Source organism: Panthera pardus, unplaced genomic scaffold, assembly GCF_024362965.1.
Source record: "Panthera pardus isolate Hobbes unplaced genomic scaffold, ASM2436296v1 HiC_scaffold_2, whole genome shotgun sequence".
NCBI lineage: Eukaryota > Metazoa > Chordata > Mammalia > Carnivora > Felidae > Panthera > Panthera pardus.
The window spans coordinates 99,900,970-99,910,143 of NW_026526765.1; the positions used below are offsets into that span (position 1 = coordinate 99,900,970).

Consider the following 9,174-nt stretch of genomic DNA (forward strand, 5'->3'; position numbering starts at 1 on the left):
TAAAAATAAGATCTTTCCCACTACATTAGAAGTTCTGTGAAGGTAACAGCCCTGCTTTTCCTCGTCCTTAGGTGGATGGATAGTGCCCAGCCCACGCATGGACTCTGTTAAACAGTGGTGATGATGATAGATCTTTTGTAAAGCGTACGGGGGTGATGAGAAGGGGGAATCTCCTTAGGATGTGTTTCTACAATTTTTGTTAAACCAAGAAGTCAGATGCAATAGCTCACCCTATTTGTATAGACCTAATTTCTGGGCTCTATTCTGCCAGCAACGTATTGCAAACACATCAGTTAGGTGAGGCCGATGCTCATAAACAATTAGGTTCGGGGCGCCTGGGTGGCTTGGTCGGTTGAGTGTCCGACTTCGGCTCAGGTCACGATCTCGCGGTCTGTGAGTTCGAGCCCCGCGTCAGGCTCTGGGCTGACAGCTCAGAGCCTGGAGCCTGTTTCAGATTCTGTGTCTCCCTCTCTCTCTGCCCCTCCCCTGTTCATGCTCTGTCTCTCTCGGTCTCAAAAATAAATAAATGTTAAAAAAAAAAATTAAAACAAACAAACAAACAAACAAAAAAACAATTAGGTTCACGGCATCAGTAGGAAGAGAGTCCCGAGGCTAGGCGATTCATTCCCCATGTTAAATCCAGTCATCCATACCATCCTTGTGGTCAGCCTCCGGATCTTTTAAATGATGCTTTCTCAGTCATGACTTCATTTTTCTTGGGGTTAGTCTCCGCGGTAATCGTCTTTCCTTTTTTCTATAATTGAAATGTATTTGACGTAGCACATCGTGTAAACTCAAAGCGCACAACATGCTGATCGGATACCTTTGTATATTACAGCATGGTTGCCACTGTAGCAATTATATGCGACTCTCTGGTCACATAATTATCATCTCTTGTTAGCGGTTCGAATAATTAAGACAGCTTCTTAAGCAAGTTTGATGATTGCAATACACTGTTGTTGTCTGCATTCACTATATTGTACATTAGATCTCTAGCGCATTGCAAATTTGTACCCTTGATCGGCATCTGTCCCGTCCCGCCACCCTCCATCCCCTGGTAACCATAATTTTACTCTGTTATTACAAGTTGGTTTTTTTTTTTTAAGATTCCACATATAAGTGATATGCGATATTTGTCATTCTCCATCTGACATCTCGCTTAGCGTAATGTCCTCAAGGTCCATCCATGTTGTCACACTGCAATTTTCTAAAGTGGATAATGCTAAGGTCTAAGTACTTCGGGTGCTTGGGATAACCATCACATCAAGATAAACTCCTCTGTCAGATTTTAAAGTTACAGACGGATCTGTAGCAGACTCAAATAATAATTTGGGTGTTCTAGGCATTATTCTCACTGGAGTATGCGCAGGGAAATTCTTCTGCAGGCATGATTTTCTGCTTGACACTTTCTTCCTGAATATGGAAGAAAATGGCCTTTCCCCATTTCCCTTTCTTCAAGATTTGGTCCTTCATCTAGACCCTCCTGAGATAACCTCCAGATCACGGTGTCTTGCAAAACACATGGACTTCAAAGTCAGACAGATCTCAGTTGCAATCTGGACTTACTACTTACCAACTACGAAAATGTGGGCAGAGGCTTTGGATTTATTGTACATCAGGTTCTTCTTCTACAAAATGAAAATAATAATAACGTGTGTTTCAGAGGGTTATTACAGATGTCACCAGATGTGGACATTTTATTTGCCTTAACTTCTCTTGTAGAGAACACTATATTTGTCTGGAAGAAATACCGGGGCGAGGGTAAGACCCCTAAGGGCAAGCTCAAGACACCCGTTGCCATGAATACACTCAATTGCAGGCAATACGAGGAGGATTTGACTTAGCTTATAAGGAAAAAGGGAAAGGGAAAGGAGGAGAGAGCAGAGATAGGGTGATGGTGGAGGGCTCTATATTGTTCAGTTAGACATTTCCTCAAGCCCTTTTCTTGCCACCCTAGCAAATCTATAAATTTGATTAAACTCACCAGATTGGTTCTAGAAACACGTGAATGGGGCTGGATTTCAGTTTGGGATCAAAGAGGAGATAGCACATGTGGATGTAAGCCAGGTAAAAGATTAGACTAATGATCTAGGAATTCATGGAAATTGAGGGAAGGGCTTGGAACTTCCATGGTTTTTAGAATTGAGGTTCAAGCCAAGTTCACTAGAGGTCAAGGAACAAGGAAATCCTAGGGGATGGCTGGATTCTTGAGGATTTGAGTTAATGTACCTAAAATTGTCTACTATGCATTGTTCATCTAAAAACTGATGGCTACTGGAGTGCCTGAGTGGCTCTGTCCATTGAGCATCTGACTCTTGATTTTGACTCAGGTCATGTTCTCCCAGTCTGTGAGTTCAAGTCCTGCCTCAGGCTCTGCACTGACAGTGTGGATCCTGTTCGAGATTCTCTCTCTCCCTCTTTTTCTGCCCCTCCTCCAATTTCTTTCTCTCTCTCTCTCAAAAGAAATAAGTAAACTTTAATAAAAAAATAAAAACGATGGCTGCTATCTTTGGCCACATGCAAATCCAATGTTGAGTATTAGACTTGAATTGCATTTCAAGGCTGGAGCTAAGCCCAGATGGAGAAATTAGATATAAGAAGACTTCATCTGACTTAAAGAGGGGAGGGAGGAGAGAGTGCAGAAAAGAAATGCCCAAAATAGGTATTTCTGTCCATCCAGTCCTCTGTTTGTTGTTTCTAAGTCCAGAAATAAGAGCTGTCATTTTTACATTCCTAGTAACTAGCTCTGGAGCCTTTAACATGCCTTCTAATGTCTCAGCCTTAGCTTGACTATTTTTGCAAAGTGAATTTCCCTACATTGACCTCAAAGGAACCATGTCTGGTTTGAATGAAATAAGGGAATGTGAAAGTACTTTTCCAAATATGAAGTCTTACACAAGAGCGATTGTGAGCATGATCATGGCTGCCCTGACCACCCACCACCGCAAGCTACTTAAGGGCATGGGCTACTGTCTTATTCTTGGCCTTATCTCTTTGCCTAAGACAATGCCCAGAAAGTATTTACTGAGTGAACAAATGACTGCATTCAGCATTTTTCACTTTTTGAATAACCACCACACCTGAAAGTTTATCGTCTACACTGTCTTCATAGCACCTATGCCAACGTTTCTCTGTTCCTCTGACCCCCCACCTCCATTTCTTCTCTTTGAGCTCATGACTTCATCCACTAAAGAAGAGTAAAAAAAAAAGTTATTGCAATTCTTCCTCTTGAGCCAATTCTGTGCATCTGGGATTTCTATTTCCTACCCATAAACCCAAGTGATCTGGTTTCTGTCCCGACACTCGACTGAAATTGTTCCCAAATAGTCAATGTAAATTCACCGATTGGAAAGCCTGATTACCTTTTCTTAGACTTTATTCTTCTTGACCTCCTTGAAACACAGGACACTCTGGTCACATTTGGCCACTTTATCCTTTGGCCACTGGACTCTACCCCCCGGGGTCTTTTACCATAAATAATGTATATCCCCCTTGGCTTCCCTCCCTTCTTCTATCTGTCCCCATTTCTGGACCAAATTCTCATTCCCTCCTCAATGAGTCTCCAATGGTTTCTACCTTTTCAACTTCCTGATACATGTGCCCTGCCTGCTTTGGGCACCAGCACCTGGATCCTATTTTCCCATGTCATAGACTCTCCAATTCCCTAGTGCTCCAACATGCTGCTCTGTGCTTCTGGGAGGATGCTTGGGATCCACCTCCACCTCTACCTTGGGGCAGGTCTCCCCTTCCTGAAACTGGAAGACAGCAGCTGAACAGAGGGACATAGGGACAGTCTCTTCAGTCTTCCCCTCTCTTGGAATATAACACAACATCGTCTGTGATTCCTGTTTAGATGACTCAGGGACACATTTCTCTGGCTGTCATGTCACCAGACATCAGTCCACATTTCCCATGGCTTCCTAGATACTTCTATTAGAAGCCCCTGCCACCTTCTCAGCCTCAACTCTATTAAAATCTGACCCACCTTCCCACATAATCTGGATCTCCCTCTTTACAATCAATAGCACTACCATTTTCTCCAATTTTTAAAGTTTATTTTTCATTTTCAAATTCATCTCTGATTCTTTCTGCTACTTCTAACTTATTTCTGCTCTGTTTAATTATAGTAAAATAACTTGCTGCCTCTTCCTCTCTTCTCTGTAACATCCCTCTCATTTTCCCTCCTTTCCATTTCCACTCAATTTCCATTCCAGCCTCACTTTTGTGTAGGTCATCATCTCAGGTCTGAATGAATACAGAATTCCTCAGCTTACCAGGAGTTGGAGCTTGGAGTATTTGGAGTTGGGCTGCCTAGGTTTGTGTCCAGACCTTACTCCTTCTTACTGTGTATTGAGGACATTGTCCTTGTGCCATATCCCTGGCCAGATATGCATGACCTGTTCCCTCTCACTGCTCAGCTTCTACTCCCGCTGCATGGCTCAGCTTGTCTCACCTCCATGTGGCCCCCGTGACACAGCCATTGCACACTGCTTTCTTTCTCCTCTGAAACACACTAGCCTTTATGTATCAGTAGCACCATTTCCTAGTTAGGAAAACTTACACCGTACTACATGAATGTATCCAGTAAATATTTACAGAGCGCTTTCCTAGGCACTGGGGAAATAGTGTGGCATAGGGTATATAATGAAGCCTACATTCTAATTATGCAGGTATGGAAGATGTGGTTGGCAATTATGTAAACAAGTCGGCAATCAAGAACAACCTAGTAATAAGTACTATGACAAAAATTTAATGGCGATGGATCTGAAAGTGTTTCATCAGCTATTTTGGGTTGGTGGTATAGACAAGGAGGATGTGTTGATTTTCTGAGGAGGGAGCACTGAAACTGAGATCTGAATCACAGAAGAGTTAACCCTGAGACGATCTGGGACCAGAAGTGTCTAGGTGAAGAGACTAGCAAGTTCAGTGCCCCAAGAATGGAACAAGCCTAGTGACTGGAGAAACACAAAGAAGGTCCATTTACCTGCAGGGTATATATAGGAGGAGGCAGATAAGTCAGAGAGGTTGCCATGGGCGTATGGGAGCCCCAGATCAGATACAGCCTTGTAGCCTCAGGTAGGAAGTTTTAGATTTAAGTTTAGATGTGGTGAAGCAGAAGAATGATACGGCCCGATTTATTTTGAAAATCTCACTCTGGCTGCTGTGTGGAGAAACAGCAGAGGAACATCCAAGTGGAGGCAGGGAGGCTGGCTGCGAGGCCACTGCAGGAGTCCCAGAGAGTGTTGGTGGTGGGAAAGGCATGGGATGGGGGAAGGGTGCACACTGGGATATGTTTTGAAGGTGTGGTTGGCACGGCTTGCTGACAGATTGATGTAACCGTGGATGGGAAATGACAAACCAAGGATGTTGGGGTCTCAGCTTGAGCAGTTCGCGGTAAGAGTTGCTTTTTACTAAGGTGAGGATGACAGGGCTCCCCTCTGTGAGGTGGGCAGAAGGTAAGTGTTTTAGAGGAGAGAGAAGTCCCTATGGGCGAGAGGGCAAGTTGGCTCCTCGGAAGGGGACAAGCTGAGCCTTGAACGATCATCATGGAACTTAATCTAAGAGAGGTTCAACTTATTTTTTTACATTTCGATACCGGGTTTTAATAAGAGATATTCAAAATCATTATGGTCGAAATCATTACATCAAAAACTTTTATAATAAACGCTTGTTGTTAGTCTACATACAATTTCGTTTTTGGTGCAAAGTTCTTTGACTGCAAGAAAGAATTTTTGGCTTACTTCACTAATAGGACTACTTCTTAATGTTGGGATGGCCTCTTCTTCGTATTTCTTCTGCTGTTGATTTTTAGCCTAGTTATCTGTGATGGCACGAGTGGAGTTGAGCTGAGAGGTACTCATCATGTTTATTCACAACAAGAGTACGTAACCGATTACTATAGTAATGAGGAGGTAGACGGACAATGCAAATGCCCAATACTTTTGAGGCCAGTTAGGTTAAGCCTAAGGAGTTTAGCCAAGATTCAGAAATAAAAGCTCATACAAGATATAGTATGAAGCCACTTTGGGAGCTTAAGAAAAGAGCAAAGCCATACATCGCTCTTTCTGGCAATGGTGATGGTGAATGTTCCACCATTTCCCCTGTGGCTTTAGACAATCTTGGGTCCTCGAAGTGCCCACTCAGGCCCCTCCTGACAGCTCGGCCACCTCAGCTTCGAGTCCCCTGCGCAAGTGCTGCCCTGGGCTTTCGATATGTTAGGGTGAATGGATATATGTGATGAGAAAGCTAAGGACAGAGAGACTACATATGTTAAAACCAAGTCTGTTCTAATTCACACCAATGATTTTTCTAAACTCAAACCTCATTAGGTTTCGGCACTTTACTGGCCCATGTTGCTGAAGCGTTAGCAGTGAGGTGGAGGGAAATGTAGAGATTTGAAGAATGGGATTCGACAGCTGAGGGACTTCAGGTACATTCTCTGACCTTCTCCCATGGCTCTGACTTCTAAAGCCTCACCTTTTCTATTCATACTTGTGCTGGTTTTATGTTTGTCTGACTTGTCTCTTTGTCTTTGATGGCACCCCTGTTTTTGTTCCCTGGGGGCCTTCATTTAATACTCTTCACTGATCTCCTGTCTCCCTTGCCTGAGGAATTCTCTTTCATCATCAAAAGCATTTCATCAGGCACCTATTTAGCACCCTGCTCTGTGTTAGGAGCTAGACATGTTTCTGGCCTCCAGGTTTCTGACAATTCTTAAATTCCTCTTATATTGTGCCTTTTTGCAGAAATTGTTGTGGCCGCCCGGGTCTACACCACCAGACTTCAGAGAGTTGGTGACGGTGGACCTTGTTCCAGCTCTATGGCAGGTGCTCGGATGTGGCTGGTAATTAGAGAAACTCTACGTTTCCTGGGCTCTCTGTGTTTTAGGGCAACGGCTATGGCCAGAGTGCTCATGAGCCAGATAGAGCAAGGTTCGAATGCTGATGGCCACTTTCTAACTGTGTGATGTGACTGACAGTCCTCATTTTCCTAAACCTCGGTTTCCTCCATTGTAAGTAGGCTATTACACACATACCTAGCAGTGCTGTGGAGACCTACGTGAGCTAATGTATGTAAATCCCCAGCACAGTGCCCGACACAGGTAAGGGTTCAATAAATGATGGAATTTCTTATTGATTTATCAATCTGTCATTATTGATAAAATGGCATGCCCAGTAGAGCATTAACAAGGAATAGAAAAACAGACACAAATACGATGAGAAAGTGATGATAGAATCTTAGATGTGGAAGAGGCCAAAGTAGTAGAGATAAAAGTTATTCAGAAAATAAATGGTGAGTGCATACATGGAAATTTAAAGGCTTGTGTTGTCAGCCTGATTGAGTTCATGGGGGTCTGAAAGGGCAGGGTAATAATATTTCCCAGGACCCACCCCATCAGGAATAGTAAGCTATGGGACTTCTTTCTTCCCAGATACACAGAAAGGCAGCAGCACAGTGGATAACTTCCCGAAGCCTTCTTTAGGAAGCCTTGCAGGCAGGGATTGAATCTCTGAAAAAATCCACTCCAGGGGGGCACTGATGCTCTGAGGGCCAGGAAATGGTTCTCTGAAGGGCCTTCTCTTGGCTTTGCCTCGGACAGGATTGTGCTAACTTCTTCGAGGTAGCCTATAGTTTGGCAAAAAGCCTTCCCTCCTGGGTAGCTGAATAATTTTCAGATGATCCAGCTGGCACATTCGAGAAACGGGCTAATGAGTCAGGAAGGATCTTCTAAGGCTCTTCCACACCAAACTCGCTCAAGGGTAGAGAATTTCCAGGAAAGTCAGTGAAAGATTTATGAGACGAATCCCGGAACTATTTTCTCCTCCATCTATTGTTTCAGAAACAGTGGGCTTGCGGTGCGAGGGGTGGAGAGGGCAAATTAGCGTGGGACAAAGACACGACTCCTGCTTTCCAGAGAGAGCTGGAGAAAAGAGTGACTCCAGAAGCCAGCTAATGAGGATTCCCTGACAAGGAAATATTCAAGATTGGAATGCGCCTGCCTGCAGGCCCCACAGAGCCTCAGAGATGAATTTGAGGAGGAAAAGAGGTGCAAAATTCAGAGGCACTGAGGGGAGAAAGCTTACTCCAACTCTGTGCTGGAAGGGGTCTGATCAGCTGGCTCCTCTGTCTTCACACAGATGGGGAAGAGGTGGAGGGAGAGAAGAGGAGGGGGAGTGGGAAGGTGGAGGAGGAGGAGGAGGAGGAGGAGGAGGGGGAGGAGAAAGTGGTAGCTGCAGTGCTGGAGCCTGGTGGTGTTTCTTGTCACCAGGTGAAATTCCTTATTCACTCCCCGCATGTTGCTGCCTTTTCTTGGAGTGAGATGGTCTTTCCGTTACATGGTAGGCTGGAGAGCTACCGAGGCTTTCATAGAACCCGAGAGTCCTTTACAGAAAACTTAGGGGATATGACTTGGATCGCCATTGGATCATTGGGAGAATATCTACAAGAGGGTGCTGCTCTTTGGTAAAAAGGGCTCCTACAGGCACTCAAAATATGGGGACTTCTGGGGTGCCTGCCTGGCTCATTTGGTGTAGCGTGCGACTCGACCTTGGGGTGGTGAGTTAGAGTCCCACATTGGGTGCAGAGATAACTTAAAATTAAAATCTTAAAAACCCCCACATTTATATTTTTAAGAAATACAAAACGGCAAAATGGAATAACAAGATTTGATTAATTTGGTTCCATTTCGGTCATGCAGGGACAAAGGGGATAGATCCATCAGGCATGATTTACATGGATAGATTGTCCAAAGAAGCTTGATTATGCCACAGCTTTAAGGTTTCTTCTTCAAAAAATCTTGTAGTTGTAAAGAGTGGAACAATTGAATTATTAGAATTGCACCTCCTGGATGTCCCCCAGCCAGAAATAGTCAAAAAGTATGCCAACACTGGGGGAGACATCAGGCACATGTGGAACCCACCAGTTGAATAATCAAGATATAATAAGCCATAGGCAAGGTCTTATCTTGGTTAACAAGGTGGTCACAAGAAGAAGAGGTCTTCTGGAGGCCAGGGACAGTGGTTGGGACTTTCAGTTCAGATTCCTCCTAGGCCCTCAACGGCTGCTGTCACATGGGCACAGCGGTTGGCTTCCCACCTACTTCCAGCTCCACCCAAAGCTTTCCAAACATGGATGAACAGTTTAATAAGTAAAACTGAGAGGCGCCTGGGTGGC

At 44.3% G+C, this 9,174-nt stretch overlaps 1 pseudogene; it reads right to left on the bottom strand.

Annotated features, from left to right (window-relative positions):
• Nucleotides 1-5,645: 5,645 nt before the first annotated feature.
• Nucleotides 5,646-6,197, bottom strand: LOC109275090 (phosphatidylinositol N-acetylglucosaminyltransferase subunit P-like; annotated as a pseudogene).
• Nucleotides 6,198-9,174: the final 2,977 nt, after the last annotated feature.